General features: G+C 41.0%; 1 long non-coding RNA gene and 1 other non-coding gene across 3 annotated transcripts; both read right to left on the bottom strand.

The window, feature by feature from the left end:
- Positions 1 to 6,527: 6,527 nt before the first annotated feature.
- LOC138108481 (uncharacterized) lies at positions 6,528 to 15,282 on the bottom strand. 2 transcript variants are annotated; one of them, XR_011149984.1, is made up of 7 exons: positions 14,640 to 15,166; positions 13,490 to 13,539; positions 12,937 to 13,006; positions 12,302 to 12,381; positions 11,114 to 11,143; positions 10,737 to 10,789; positions 6,528 to 10,196 (listed from the first exon to the last, which is right to left on the bottom strand). It is a non-coding gene; the product is annotated as an uncharacterized lncRNA (long non-coding RNA). The 2 variants fall into 2 exon arrangements; XR_011149983.1 differs by lacking the exon at positions 14,640 to 15,166 and adding an exon at positions 15,201 to 15,282 and having other exon boundaries at positions 8,836 to 10,196.
- LOC138108863 (small nucleolar RNA SNORD50) lies at positions 10,409 to 10,479 on the bottom strand. Its single transcript, XR_011150085.1, has one exon. It is a non-coding gene; the product is annotated as a small nucleolar RNA SNORD50 (small nucleolar RNA).
- Positions 15,283 to 16,498: the final 1,216 nt, after the last annotated feature.

Below are 16,498 nucleotides of genomic sequence, written 5' to 3'. Positions count from 1 at the left end.
TGCGCAGTGCAAGGTAGCCAAGTGCTGAAGCTGCAACTCACTGAATACAGCCACAAATGAAAGTGTCAATAGAGAACTTACTGCTGTATTTAGACCTTGCTTCACCCCAGACACTCATCCAGCCTGGCCCTTACGTCCCTGTACTGCCTAGCAGCCACATAAGGGTTCCTCCAGTACTTGGCACCCTTGTAAAAGCCAGCTGGAGGAAAGAGACCCTTGGGATCTACTTAACCCCATGTAAGTTACTTACTGCATTAAGCCCATCTCCAAAGGCAGACAGCATGTCAGTGGGTCACAGAATGTTCTTCTCCAGCTCCGGGCATCTTTCCCAGGAGAGGAGAGCACAGCACACCACAGACACAATGGCCACAGCCATACAGCAGATGGGACAGGTCATGGGCTGTTCTCCAGCTGTAAGGCAAATATGGAGAGCACAGCTTGCATTCCCACAGCTAAGCTCTCACCCACCTTGACTTCTAAACCATGCCCAAATATTAAACTGCTGCCCAGGCTTTAGCTGTCAGACTGCATTAACCCTTCCTGGCATAGATAATCAGTTGCCAGAAACTGGGCTCATATCCCAGGCCTTTTTAGTTGGCTAGTAATTACATGGCTGATTACTTAGGAAAGTGTCTGATGCAGCAGTTGCAATACACAGCTTTCAGGTCAAGTGTTCCAGGCTACTTAACATGTAACCAAAGAACCTAAAAATCCTTTCAAGCATGGGTGAGCCCAAATAACTTTGTGTCTTCAAGGTCCTTTTAAGAATAGAACAATCTCTCACACACACACACATTTATGACCCTCGCCAGTGCAAGACAGAAGTGACTACCAAAATGCAGTGTTTCTGCAGATCCCAAGAGCAGACAATACAACCTTTTGTGTACAAATGTTTTTCTATTTTATATTTTAAAGATACCTGGAGGATGCTGCCCTAAAGGAATTCTCATTTACAGCACAAACATCAGACCAGAGCACAGGGATGAAGAACTGTTACCGTATCAGTACCTCAGGCTGTGCTTGCTGCTCTTCAATAATCTTCTTCTGGAAGATCTACTCTCTTACTACATGGGCCTTGAGTGATCTTAATTAGATCTTAACCTAAAATAGAGCTTCAGCACATGTCTGTAAGTTTTCCCTTTCCAACTTGTGCAGCATTAACCAGGAATCTCTTGTTTTGCACAGGGCAGTGCAGGCAACATAACCTGTGCTCAAACCTGAACAAATTTGTAATGTAATATGGTTCAACTAATGCAGCTGTATTGTGTTGCTAGAAGCACAAGTTTAGTTCTTTAGAGAAGCAAAGTTTTAATTTTACACAGCAACTGGTAACTAGAAAAAATAAATTGCTATTCTGTGATCTGCAGGGGACAGATGAAGAACATTATGCTTTTAATCTGCTTTAAAAAAAAATTTCAATTAGCTTTGATCCTGTAAAAACATAAAAGGTTGTTTTTTCTTTTTTAAAGTTTAGATCTTAAAAGTAGTGGCAAGTAAGAACATTTACAGGGAAGTTTCATTTTGAAAGCTTGAATCTCTTAGGGTCAAATAAAAAAAACTTTCTCGGTTTATGACTAGTTAAATACCTAGCTGATAAATCTGTGAACTTTTTTATTAACACCTTTAATGCATTTAAATTAACCAAAACACTTCTAATAGCTCTTGTGTTCTCCAACTGGAGTTATGTACCAACAGAGAACAGTGTTTGGAGGCACATATTGAACAGCAAGAGGAGTCAATGCAACTGTGTGAGAATATACATTTTTACTGCCAATACATCAATTTTTAGTTTACAGCAGAATCAATAGATCTCTGAGCATGTTCATAAAAAATAGTTAAAATCACTGATGACAGTTAACTGCAGAAGTTTCTGAATTCTTTCATACCCTTCCAGGTCAGGCATTTTTAGATTTTACTGCCACATGCACAGCAATAACTTATGTGTCTCACAACGAAAAATGATAAAATAATTCTTACCCAAGAGATCTTCTTATGTACACTAAAAGGCAAAGGTTTGTAATTTAGTGCCAACTTTTATTTTAATACCTTTAAACATCTATTAAAAGTTCAGTCCTGGTTAGTAAATTTGATGCATGAAAACTGTTAAAAAATTTTAGATCAGCAGTATTGATACAGACCTGCTGCAGCCAAAAGAGGCAGTGAGGAACATGCAGAATTTTTTTAGTCTGAAAATATTTCAAACTCCTCCGGTGTCAGTGCACAATGGAAAAAAATTAGAACCACAACTAAGAAGGGAGAGCTATTAAAAACTTTTGTAAGCTATTCACAAAAAACCCCAACCTAAACCAAAACAAAAAAAAAAACAACACAAAGAACCCCAAACATGAGACATTCTCAGCTTGGAAGTTCACCTGCTTTCTATAACTCAGCCAAGGTGACACAAATGGATTCTTCCACCCTTAGGCTGATGATAATAGTGCTGGTAACACATTAGCTTTCCCTCTCAGCATCTGACACCCCAACTGCTAGTCATATTTCTTAGCAAGCAGTGAGTCGATGCACCCCAACAAAGATTAAGTTCATATTAAGGCTAAATCCCAGCAAACGGGGAGACTATCTCAGCCAGTCACAGAAAGCAAATACTTCATACCTTGCTGTTGCTTGGCCCAAGACAATAATAATATGGACAATATTTTCTATATTTTTTATCTTAAACACCAAAGTTGAGCAGTAGGATTAGACTGTATATGAAATCAAGACAGCCCAGGAATTTTCTAAAACCTCATTATCATACTTCTTTTGGAAGCTTTACCAGAAGCTCAGAATGTTTTGCTTCCAGGGCCAGATGCCAATTCTGCTGATAGTTCTTTTTGCTGCTGCTATAGAAAAGGCTGTCATCTTCACAGACGTTAATTTCTGCCTTTTTAATGAATTTGAAGTGCCTGTTTCCCAGCCAAAATTCAAAACAGTCAAGGAGAGAAGAGCAAGTTCAACAGAGCCTATTTCTGCAGAATTGAGATATTTCTGAAAAATGGTTATGGCTTTTTGGAGAATACTATACAAAGTACAGTTGAGTTTTAGCCCTGTTACATTAATTGTGAGTAGTAAAGATTTTTATTTAAAATAGTACTGACCATCCATTTTTTTTTTGTAACTCCTACTTTATAGCCTGAAACTTTCCAGCAGAGAGCTCAGTATGAACACAGAAGCAGAGAAAGAAGTGTTTCCCTTCCATATCTGGAACAACCTGAAACCCAGCTAGCTGTCCTTGCTGACAGATATGCAATTTACCTCATAAGCGACTCTAATTTGCAGGCTCTGTCTCTGATTTCTGAGGAGCAAATCACATCAATTACAGGACCTGGTCTTATTTTTAAAGCTCATCACGTATTTCAATTTCATTATTATATCCTTGAGTCCCAGAGATCTTTCTTTTTTTCCCTTTACAGAAGTTTCATATATTATTACAGCCCTTCTGGGATTAATACTGAATGCTTATGTAGTAGTCTTATGGAGTTTTGTGGTTTTGCCATGTTTCTTGGGATGTTTAATATATAACTCTCACAAGGAAAGAAATAAGGGACTAGTATAGAAGAGGAGGAATAGTATCTTTAAGAGACTGGGACAAAACTGAGTGCAACACAAAAGTTATGGATACCAAGGTCCCAACCTTGGCCCAGAGTAAGAAATCTTATGCTGGGAGGTAGAGCAGATTATCTGTGGGAGGTAGAGCAGATTATTTGTGGAAGCTTGAGCTTTCTATAAAAGATGTAACTTCAGGAAAGACCAAATATGCATACTGCTTTTGTCATTTAAAATGCATTTTACTAGTTGAGAACCAACAATACTTCAGGCTTTCCTGGTCACACTTCAGTAAAGAAATCATAACTAGAAAACCCCAAGTAGCCCTTAGGAAAAAACAGCAGATAAGACCAAGAGAGACAGAACACCTCCACGAGTACTACCTCAGAATAACAGAATTCCTCTTTTTCTTCTCTTATAGGTAGATGAGGATACAAGAGTTTCATTACAGTGAACCCTCCTCATCGTGTCAAGTTTCTTCAACAAAAAACCAAAGCTAAGTAGCTATTTCCTTTGAAAGTTAGTGCTGTCAGACAACAGCCATCAGGAAGTCAATGGTCCTTACACCACAGGTCTCTTCACATCTGTAGCTCCTACCAAATCATATTTGTTCATATTTGTAAGGTAAAAGCTTTGAATTTTCCCATATCCACCCTGGCTCATAAAGGGACTGCACTTTTATAGAAAATATATCAAGCAGTTGCTACAATTCAGTGTTCAGTGTTTTACTTTTTCAATTATAAAACTAGAAACTACATAATACTCTCAGGAGAAAGTACTCGTACAATCTCCAGTCATCTTCTCATAGCATTTAAAACCACAGCAAAACACCTCACAGTTGACCCCTGGCAGAGAATCACAATATTAAGATCTCATGGAGAAAAAGGCTTCCAGCAGCTTTACAATCTGTATGTCAAATTAGCAGAAACTATGAAGAACAACTTTGCGCTAGCAACAGAAATTAAGTTGAAGTACATGTCAATGAAAAGAAGCCAATTCAGACAACTGTAAAGAGTACTACTTCAGAAACATTTTCAAAAGCCTAGACGCTCTTCCCTGCCATGTGATACTGTTTATTATAAATTACTATTTCAAGAAGTTTTAGAGGTAACTCCTGTTCCTGCCGTTAAACATTTTATATTATGTGGTTTATAATCTGTGAAACAGGAAGAGGGGAAGGAGCACTAATTCCCACAAACCAAACTTCTCTGTTTCCAGTAGCAAATAGACAGTTTAATACATTTTATGTAATCCAACTACTTTTAGAAAATGCTTATTCTAATATACTCTGGGGATTGAATAATCATACCCTGAACTGTTTCAGTTATGAAGTCAAAATGACATTAAGAACTGCCACTCACCATGTTTCAATATTGTACTTTTCTGCTGGCATGCATGAAACGAAAGACAGCCATTTTGCTTGTATTTTCTGCTGCAGAAAATGACCTAACTACTAGACAGAGCTAACACACCACCATGGTTTCAGCTGGGTTAGTTAGTTTTCTTCTTAGTAGCTGGTACAGTGCTGTGGTTTGAATTCAGCATATGAAAATGGGGTTGTTAACACTTTGATGTTGGGGTAGCACTATGTAGCAACAACCACAAGTCTCTGCCAGTGAGGAGAGGCTCAAGAAGCTGTGAGGGAGCAAGGCCAAGACAGCTGACCCAAACAGGCCAAGGGGATATTCTATATTAGCATAACGTGCCCAGTATATAAACTGGGGGAAGCTGGTCAGAAGGCATGGATCATTGCTCATGCTGGGCATGTTAGGAGGTCATGAGCAATTGTATCATGTATCATCACTTGCCTGTCTTGGGGTTTTCTCTTTGTTGCCTCCCTTCATGGTACAATTATTATGTTTAATTTCAATTCTGTTCTTATTTCAACCCATGGCTTTTACCTTTCTTCGTATTACCCTCTCCATCCTACCAGGGCAGGTAGGATGTGGTATTTAGTTACTGGCTGGGGTTAAGCCTCGAGGCACACAAAAGAGTTTAAGTCTCAAGTGTTTTTCTCAGGACCTTAGTATCTGCAATACTCCGCTCTGATTGAAAGAAACTAAGCCTAGGGCAAATTATTTCCTATTTTGTCAAGGTAAGATGAAACACTCAGATTTAACAATAGCTGTATATTCTTCTTCAATGATCTTAAGACAATTTAAAAATACCTTTACTTTTCAATCAGCTTACCTATTTCCAAGTAAGGCCTAAGCATTTGTTTTATTACAGTCCATTCATCTCTACTTTCCACATAGAAACAGACTGAACTTCATCTTGGGACAGATATTAATCATTCCTCACCTGCCACTATAAAACTAGTACCATTGTTGCTGGGAAAGTGCTCCTTCAGTTACAGAGAACTCCATCTTCAGGGAAAAAGATAGTGTTTATTGGTCTGGTGAGAAGCCTGAAGTGTAGCTCAGGGCTAAGAGCACACATCAGTACTTCAAACTTTCACCCCCAACACAGCTCAATTTAACAGCAAAGCTGGCCTAGCACTGGGGGGCCTTCAGTGAACGTCACTTACCACTGTTTTCAGTAACATGAGAATCGGAAGTGACATCAGCGTCAAAGGGGGGGGGGAAGCTTTTACTTCAGCCCCCTCCCAATCCTCCCCTCCCTACACTTAACATACCCAGTACTTCATCTCTTGTACAGCCTACATATCATTCTTGTTTCAAATATTTTTAAATGGACATAGGTCATAATTGCCAAGTAGCACTCAAATACAAACGAAAATCTCAGGAAATTCCCAAGAAAACTGCTGGAAAGGCTCTCTATACTTCTCCTGTTCCTTATATTGGTCATCCTCAGACAGAATACTGAACGAGGCAGACTTTGTCCCACTCAATACAGCCATTCTTCTGAGCATCAAACACCACTTTGTCCTCCGGAGCCTGCAGGAAGTTTGAGACAATGGCAGAGTAGTACTGTCTTCATAGCCCTGATAGCTCAACTGGACTATCAACTAAAAAGCCACGATGTTTGAAAGGAAACAGAATTCATTATTTTAATTGTACTTTTCCAGTTTATATCCTCCCAGGGAAAGACAAGGGCAGACAAGCAAAAATGCTTGTAATACCGGTTTTAACACCAAAAAGTAGAGAATGCAAATCATCAGACATACATTTACATAGTATATGAAGCCTCCATGTGTACTCCACCCATCTGAAATTACCATTTTTCTGTTAAATTCATTCATACTCCAGACTGTAGCTCCAACTTTGTCCTCTGGGACAAAGGGAGGGGCTGTGAAGAAAAACTACCAAAGTTAGGGCCAAACACTCCTCAATATAAAGAATACCTTTCCTTGGGGAAGTCAAACACTTGCTCACTCTTCTGTGTCCGTGTTTGAATGCCCTATGGAATGCTTTTCTTTACCAACTGATATTTCCTTCCAATACTGGTTTTTAATTAGCAGAACACATACCCCAAACTTTGTATGGCAAATTTACAGTTAAGAGCTTTCCTGGTCTAGATGGCAGGAACCCCAACACCAGCACACTACGTAGCTGCAGCCACACACTCCTCTGCAGGATGGCAGCCTGACAGCACAGCTTACACTGGAATTCCTGTTCACTGGGATCTGACACTTCAAGCAGGTGTCACACCAGCACTGGCACTCATAGCAGTGTGGGTGCTGTGCCTAGATAACCACTGCTAGCTTAGTTTCACTTGCAACTCCTGATTATAGATCACAGTCTTCACCAGTAAGACAAGTTCTTCAGCAAGACAAAACCTCCCACTTTAAAAAGGACCTCATTTCTTCAATACTAGCAATGCATTTATGCAGAGCTACTCTTCAATCTTCCTCGCGGTTGCAGTACTCTTGCTTATAAGCACTTGTTTAACTACTAAGGCTCTCCTGTTTTTGCCCAGTTACTAAGACTGATAAATGGCAACATTCCAGAACAGTTTGTCTAACCACCGATTTCTTGGCCTACAGCCCAAGAGCCATGTGACACTTTTAAGCTCACCACTGATGATGGTTAATGGAAGACTTCACTGCATTAAAGCAGCAAAGTGCTTTCATGCTGTTTACTGCACAGTCTTAAAGCTTTAAGTCTAACAGTGTTTTGTAAACTTTATCAAAGTGCTTTTGCAGAGAAATCTCATGCCACGTGTTCCAAATGTGTCACACAGTAACTCTTCACAACTACATCTTGGTATCTCACTTGTATTAAACATTACTCAAAACAGACCTAAATTCACAACTTGTTTGAAATATATTAACCCACTCCTACAAGGCAAAAAAGCCAGATTCCATCTTAAAATTGGTTATAAAAATGACCCTCTTAATCTAATTTTCACTGGTCTCAGAAACCAAAACCTCTGGAACATGTCATGGTTAAAACATTTCTTCACTTTTATAAATGCTACACTCCCTACACTTCTAATACACTTTTTTAAAAAATTGGCTACTAATTTTCTGTAGCTCAAAAGTACAGGATCATTTCTAGGGAAGGTTCTGCACCTCAGTATTCAATATGCCTTACCATTGGCCACATCTACCTTTTTTATATGCTGAGGCCAATCTTTTTCATGCTTGAACATCACACTTTGAGACAGGCCTCCACCACAGATATGCAGTAACTTTTATCTGGCACCCTTTATCTATTGCTGCCTATTCTACCTCTGAGACCATCCCCAATGCATGTTTTAGAACATACAGAACAAGTACTTTGGGTACCTGAAGTACCACCCACAATGCTGAAACTTTAGTCTTCTATTTCATCCACAGCACAAGATAAATGCACCAAGTTTACTGCATATACACGGCATTCCTTTTAAAGGCTTTAACACCTTGTATTGACATCAGCTCAAAAGATTAAAGATGGTACCTTTATTCTCCAAAACACATGCCACTCTTCTGACTCTGTAATGAATATATAGAACCCTTTGAATATCTAACAGTTACTTACCAAATATTGCTGCTCTAGTAACCATCTCTCTGCTGTTTGACATCTTAACATCCAGAAGAGGCCAACCTAGCTAGGACTGACAAGTTTTGCACTTACCATCCAAGCAGCTCCACTAGATGCTGTTAACAGCACCCAGACTTTTCACAGAACCACAGTGGGCAGAAGATTGAGACTGATCTTACCTTCCCACCTCTTAAGTACATAACCAGTAGTTTTTGTCCTGGAGTCACTCAAGCACAACATGAAGCATCACATGCCCAGTACATGCTGCACCAGAGAGCACAAGGCCAACGCTGCCTATATAGCTCTTGAGCAGTACAAGCAGTCAAGGAACACTGTGGTGTGATCCACACCTCATCTTCAACAGCCATGACTGTTAACATCATTATCTTTATTCAAAAGCATGTACAAAACATGGCACATGGAAATATGTACCACTCTCAGTAATGTTAACAGAAATAAATCCTGTTGAAAACAACGAAGAGAAAGCTATTTTCTAGTGGATTTCTGCAGATCTTGATATTTAATAGACTTATTTACCATTCCTTGCTGAAAAGGTGCAGCCAAAGTAGGTGGCCACTGCTTATTATTAAGCAAACCACAGGAGATGCTAAGTGAGCCAATGCACTCCTGGAGTTAAGTCAGATCCTTAGCATCCACTTTAGTAGTCTGATGGATACTTATTTTTGACATTTCCAATGTTTTATATAGTGCTCCTGGTAGTGTTTTGTACTTCATGATATTGCTTTGACAGAAAATTGGACTTTACATGGAATTTGTCACTGACAAACAAGGACACCCCATGAGCTATAGGGTTGTTTTATGTATTTCAGACCATTTCAAAATGATTCAGAAATAGTGTGTCTATCAATTTTCAGTTTTGCCATTCTTGTGTTTCTGCCCTTATAAAGAATTCCTGACAATAAGGCTTGACAGTCATGCTTCAAGGCCAATTTCATTTTTTGTACACCATGAGTTGTCTTTAAATTTACTTGGTAAACAATTTATGATCCTTCATTCCTCTGTGGAAATGACAGTTTGCTGAATACAGCAAATATGCTGCTACTGTGATACAGCACCATTACTTTTCAAGTGACTGTTTGAAGCCCAAGTTCTAATGTATGTAACTTTTCCCACTACCAACCTCTTTTCCCGACAGAGCAAACAAGTACCGTTGCCAGTGTATTCCTCAAAAGGCAGTTTCACTGTTATGTACGAGTCTTCTTTCATTGCCTGCTGAAGTGGCAGTCAATAAAGGCCCAACTCCTTACTCCCTCACTAGATACAGTGATGCAAGCTGTAGACATTGTCTCTTTCTTTGCTTTCACCCTGTCTTTACAGGGCCCGCCTGTGAGCTCTACTCTTGAGTTATCACAGATCTTCAGTGTCTGCAAGACTGTGTACCATATGGTATTTTAAAAGGGTAAATTAATCAAGGGGTTTTCCATGTACTGAAGCTCAACACTTCTTTCCCTAGTATTACTGCTACACTTCCTAGAGAAGACAGTTCAGTAGTTTGGAAAGACAGTGTTTTAAATATGCAGAGACAGTAATTTTGGTCTACATGCAGTTTCTGAAAACAGCATCCTCTAAAATTGCAGCTGTTTCAGCAGGCTTTTAAAAGCACAGCATCCCACTGCAAGCCACATCATCTCTTCAGGTGTTACACCTCCTTCTGGTTACATCATCCACATTTGTCAGGCAGTCCTGACAAAGTGTTCCAATTCATCACTGAAAAAGGAGAACAAGTTCTAAGTAAAACGGTTCATTCAAGGGAGAAATTTCAATTTACAAGTAAGCACACAACAGTTTGTATTAAGATGTTGCTATTTCTGTAAAAAAAAAAAACAAAAACTCCAAAAAACCCAAAGCAAAACAAAAACTAAACCCACAAAGACAGTTTAATGCTTTTCACAAAGTTTAAATCAAATTATTTTGGTCTCATCTCAGATGCCGGATCCATATGAAGTTTCTCAGCAAGGAATTCAGGTTCGGGATAGGTTCATCACAGATGAGACAAAAGCAGTACAGAAACAAAAAATTTAGTAGGGTTTCTGATTGCTTAGTTTTTTTATTGACAATCTTTAATACTTCTATCAGCACACACTGTACCTTGGGGAGGAAGTGCTTTTTAAATGCCAGCTATGACTAAACATATCAATTGATCAATTATGTTCATAACTGTCATAATGCAAAAAAAAATCTGAACTGTAAGCACAGTTACTTTAGAGTTAGAATGAGAAAATGTTTAGAAGCTTTTCAGTTACATACCTGAATAAGCCAAAAGCATTTGTTCCTACGTTGTTTCTATAAAAAACATTCCCCTGTAAGGAAGACCTTTATTAGTTCAGAGAAGTTGTTCTTTCATCACTCAAAATACAACTTGCCATCTATTCAGCCTCTTGAACAGATGAAACTGCATTATTCAACACATGTTGCATTAGTATCAGCACACTTCAAGTTCTGTGAAACTTTAATTGGAAATATAGTCAAGTCACAGTAAGATTTGTTTTGCTTCTCTTGCCCAGCTATTGCTCAGCCTGGGTATGAACTGTGATAGGAAGGGGAAATTACACTTGATTATCAGGATATCTGATACTGGTGATCTGCCTATCAGGATCAAAGATAGTGTTGATTGGAATTCATACCTTCTATTCAGAAGCAGCATTCAAGCATCTCTGTAAAGACACAAAATACACTGGTTAGTTAACATCAACAAGCTTTGCTACTTCCAGCTTTTCTCTAGGTCACCCATGGAAGTCACTCCCCTTTCTACTTGCAACAGTGCCTGTCTAAACGATACAGCATTTTATAGGCAGCAGTGCTGCAGAAGAAGTTTCACTCACACATTTGAGCTTCACATACTGGGACAAAACCTGTAGGTGAAAAGAAAGTACTGGTAGCTAGCTAAGTATTTAAAGGTACCTTTGAGTGGAATAAAATTATAGATGTGTAGTAACACAGGAAAATTACAAGTTCTCACACTCTAGATTTTAACTTTTTAACTAAAACCAACCAGTGGATATACTCAAGCACCAGTACAGTAAAGTGAATTTCACTGAAAAATATGAAGTTCATATACTTAAGTGGGAATGAAGTTCTTGGAGAAACCACTGCTAATATTCTTAATGCACAGTAAGCATTTGTGAGTGTTCTTTTTGCCTGCTCAAGTATACTATACCAGCCCTTGTGAAGTAGTTTATCTCTGGAGCTGAAACAGCTTTATTTAGAATTTACCACCATCTACCATCAAATTCCACCTCTGTCATTAACATGACTTTTCCTAAATGCCCTCATTTAACTGTCCCTAAAAGGATCAAAGTGCAAACATCATCACTAGCTTTCAAACACCAGCAACACTTCCTGACCATACCTGGCTTATGCCTGTAATTTACCCACTATAAGGCAGAATACCTGAACTAACACTTTCCCCTCTCTGCTCTCTAAAGATGCGAGCTTCTGCAATAGGACATATTCGTGTCAACATGGACTGAGAGGTGGGTTTAAATAATGCACCAACATTCGTATTCACAGCCTGGTGCATGCTGGCACCTCACTTGTACAGAGCAACAGTATTAAACCAACTGGGATGATTTATGATTGAATGATTAAGTGCTTTCACCTCAGTAGCCAGAGCCTTACGAAGTTTCTCATCAATGTATCAGGTCTGGCCGTTTCAGCACGATTCACCACTATTCACAAATATCAGTGACTGGAAACTGTAACACCACTCATACCTTCATCTATTCCACAAAACAAGCTCTGTGTCTTTCATTATCAATGGCAATACATTACAATCAACAAAACATTTCTGCTGTTTAATCAATTAATATTACCTCTGTTATATTTCCTGTTGCAAGGAAATTTTTCTTCAGGACATGTCACATTCCCATTACTAGAAACTGTTCATGCCATTCTAGAAATTTGAGTAAAATTCTGAATTACAACGAGTTCATGCATAATATAACACAAGTCAGTAAGAACAACTGAATTTTACTTTTTTAACAACTCGTAAGCATTTGAGTCAAATTAAAATGAATACATATCCTGGAGTTATTTCTTTCTTCGAAAAAAGTGAGAATATTAACTATATGCTAAAGTGAATACACATTTTTATTCAAAAATTGGAACATTTGCTTATTTATATGAACAAGCCTTTAGATGCCCTGCTTTCTTTGATTAAACACTGTTTCATACTTATTTCGCAATAAAGTGCAAAATCACAGTTAAAACCCATACTGAGGTAATGTTTAGATTTAGTATAAACACTTCAGAAAGGCATTTTACCAGCTCCTCCAACACAAAAACTATTCCAAATCCCCCCAAGCCTACACAGCTCTAGACCATGTCAAACATGCCCAAAATATACCCATACCTCAATTTTAAAGCTAAGGACTCAACTAATTTGATCATATGCATATTTTGCTAATATTTATCATTAATTTATCCCCACCAATCATTCAAAACATACACAGCTTTCAGGAAAATCCACTTGTGTGTACCAAGTATTCTTGTACTTGTGATGATCCTTCCATGAAGGGCTAAAATTAAAAACAAGCAAAAATTATCTTTTAAACTAGAAAACAGCTCCTGCTGTGGTCTAGCATCATCTCTCATGTTACTATGTCAGAAACATGATCACCAAGCACTAAAAATTGACATTTTTATACAATTTAATACTCTTCTGGAACAGCCTACCATACCTGACAAGGTGAAGTTTTGTAAGCAAAAGAAGTCCAATTAAGAACTGACCTACAGGCTGACCTTAACTCAAAGAGCACCAAACCCCAAAATTATCAAATAATTACTTATCAGTTGGATGGCAGTTATGAAAATGCAATGTAGATTTTCCTTTTTGTTTACTCAGTAACCATACAAAGATGACAACTCTCTGGCACTTCCCATACTTTTGGCAGACAAAAATAAAGAAACCAAGTCATGAAACAGAAGTATTTATTGACTTGGTCAAAAATACACACGCAATATTACTTCTAGAGCAACATTAAAAATTCCAGAGCTGTTACCTTAATGTACAATGTACGGGACACCGCTGAAAACCTCCTCTCCATCGTACCTAAAAACAAACATGGATACTCTTACAACTTGACATCAGCAGCTTCATATCACCAGGCCAGTACATCACACACATTATGAGGCAATAATCAACACGATCTCTAGAAGCAGCATGTTAAGTACTAAATCACAAGCTTGCAGGAGAAAAGCAGCAAGAACTGCAGTTTTAAGCAACAAAGGAATTGCAAGTTACACCCACGTGAAACCCCATATTCAAAGCATTAGCAATAACTGCATGTACTCACTGTTAAACCTCAGTGCAAAGATTTTTTTTTAACGAAAAATCATCATCTCAAGGTTTTAATCACTTTTAAGAACTGATTTAAGTTGGTTTAGAGAATTGTTTTAGCCATATAGCAATTATCAAAATCCACCAACTCAAGCAGCTTAAGAAACACATGACAAAGTATGCTTTGTCATATACATTATTACTTCAACATGCTTATTTAAAGTATCTCACTCTGTACTACATAGATCAAATAAACACATCGAGCCATAAAAGGTGACTCATCACACACGTTGCTTCAGATCACAAAGACATTTAAAGCTATAGAAAGCCTCGAATTAAGCTTCCACTTCTCACGTGCAATAAACTTTATGCTTGAGTATAACAAACCCAATAATCAAGGGCTACTAATGGTCTAAGTTTCAAATATTTTACTGTTCAGTAATCTCCTGTGTGACACAGACTGTTAGACAAGCTAATTCAACACACAAAGAATGCACCTGACAATTTCCTATGCGAATCCAGCCATACCCTAATCTTTGCTTGCAGGTAAGAGCCTGGAATCCTGGATATATTTAGTGGCATTTCCTGTTCTTTCAGAAGTACTATGGGTTCAATGAATCAGCACTTCATGGAGAGGACAAAAAGGCATCTTTAAGGCCACAAGAAGCTTCCAGGGGAGGAGGTGTGGGTTTTCTTGGGGGGTGGGTGGTTTATTTCTTTTAACATATCTCCCTATATTCTGCTGTATTATTGTCTTAAAAAAAAACCAAAGAAACAGCACTTTTATAGGTCTTCTGCTGTGGGGCGATGCCATAATCCTGGTGGCTGAGGCCTCCAAAATACATACAGGTAACACAAGCACGAGCACCAACCTTCTGCCACACGAACAAGGCGGCTCCGCCTTATTCAACATTTTACGCACGAATCCGGAGGACTGAAGGCTGTCCCACCGTGCCAGGGGCTGTCCCAGCCGCAGCTGAGGGCACAGTAGGGGCAGCACCCCTCACCAGACCCGGCCGTAACGGGTGGGGATCAAAATGGCGCGGGCCCAGCAGCGCCACGCGGGCCACCACCGCCTACCGATCCCAGCCTGCCTCGCGCCCCGGGATGCGGCTTCCGGCAAGGAGCCTCCCGCGGGGCATGCTGGAATATGTAGTCCGCCCCCTCCATCCCCTCGCACCGCCGCGACTGCCAGCAGGGCACCGTGCACGGGCGGCTGCGGCCTCACAGCCGGATTACGGCCGCCTTACGCCTGGCTCTACCCGCGGCTCCAAGGGTCAGAGCTTCACCCGCCACCTCCTGCCTCGAGTACTACGCAAGCGGCGCCGCGGGCGATCCTCCCGAACGTCCGAGCACAAGGAAGAAGCCGCGGCTGCAACCCCCACCGCCCCCCGCCGGGACAGCGGCACACACTGCATTCCCCGCCGCCTTACCGCGTGCCCCACAGCAGGCGCTCCGCAAGGAAAGGAGAAAGGCGGGGGCGCGCGCCAGCTTTATATGCACGCTGCGGGGTGGACCGAGGCTGGCCACGCCCCCTGCGCGCCAGCCGAGGGGCGGAGACCCTGCGCGGCGCGGGCGCGGGAGCGCGCTTCGGTCGCGGGGGCGCGCGGAGGCGCGGGCGCTGACGTGTGGCCCGGCCGCCGCGGGGCCGCCCCGCGCTCCCGCCTCCCGCTCTGGGCGCGGCGTGTGCCCCGACGGGACGGGAGGGCCGGGCGCTGCAGCCCGGCTGCCGGTCACGGTGCTGTTCGCACGTTTTGCGTTACAGGGTTCCTGTGTGAAACGCAGAGTGCTTTTAGGTGAGTTTTTAAAGGGAGGGCAGGAACTGACCTGGTGCAGCTCCACCTCCCAAACTGAAAGAATATGTTTCCTGAAGAATCACAGCATCACTAAGGTTGGAAAAGACTTCTGAGATCATCGAATCCCACCTATGACCGAACACCACCACGTCAACCAGACCACGGCACTAAGTGCCACATCCAGTGTCTCCTAAACACTTCCAGGGATGGTGATTCCACCACCTCCCTGGGCAGCCCATTCCAATGTCTAATCATTCTTTTGTGAAGAAATTCCTCCTAATGTCCAGCCTAAACCTGCCCTGGTGCAGAGGACTGTCTGTGTCCTCTTGTGCTATTGCTGATTCCCTGGGAGAAGAGGCTGACCCCCACCTGGCTACACCCTTCTTTCAGGGAGTTGTAGAGAGTGAGAAAGTCGCCTCTGAGTCTCCTCCTGGATAAAGAACCCCCAACTCTCAATCACTCACCACAGGACTTGTGCTCCACACCCTTCACTAGTTTTGTTACCCTTTTCTGGACACCCTCCAGCACCTCAATATCCTTCTTGTACTGAGGGAGCCCTGAACTGGACACAGTAGGTAAGATGTGGCCTCACCAGTGCTGAGCACAGGGGGACAATCCCTGCCCTGGTCCAGCTGGCCACACTATTGCTGATGCAGGCCAGGGTGCTTTCTTGGCCACCTGGGCACATGCTGACTCATGTTCAGCCACCAGCACCCTCAGGTTCTTTTCCACCAGGCAGCTTCCCAGCTGCCCCCAGAGTGCGTACTTGTTTCTTATATCTATCTTCTTCTCCTGTTCCCTAGGGCTCCCAACTGGTTAACCTTCTGAAGCTATGCCTTGATGCCTCAACTTTCCTTCAACTCTAAATAGATGTTTCTGACACATTAACCACAGGCACACCCATTTCTACTTTTTGGAAATAGCATGCATCCTCT

The sequence above is a fragment of the Aphelocoma coerulescens genome, chromosome 3 (assembly GCF_041296385.1).
Source record: "Aphelocoma coerulescens isolate FSJ_1873_10779 chromosome 3, UR_Acoe_1.0, whole genome shotgun sequence".
Taxonomy (NCBI): Eukaryota; Metazoa; Chordata; class Aves; order Passeriformes; family Corvidae; genus Aphelocoma; species Aphelocoma coerulescens.
Note: the sequence above shows the minus strand (reverse complement) of the source record. Positions and strands in the feature narration are given on the sequence as shown.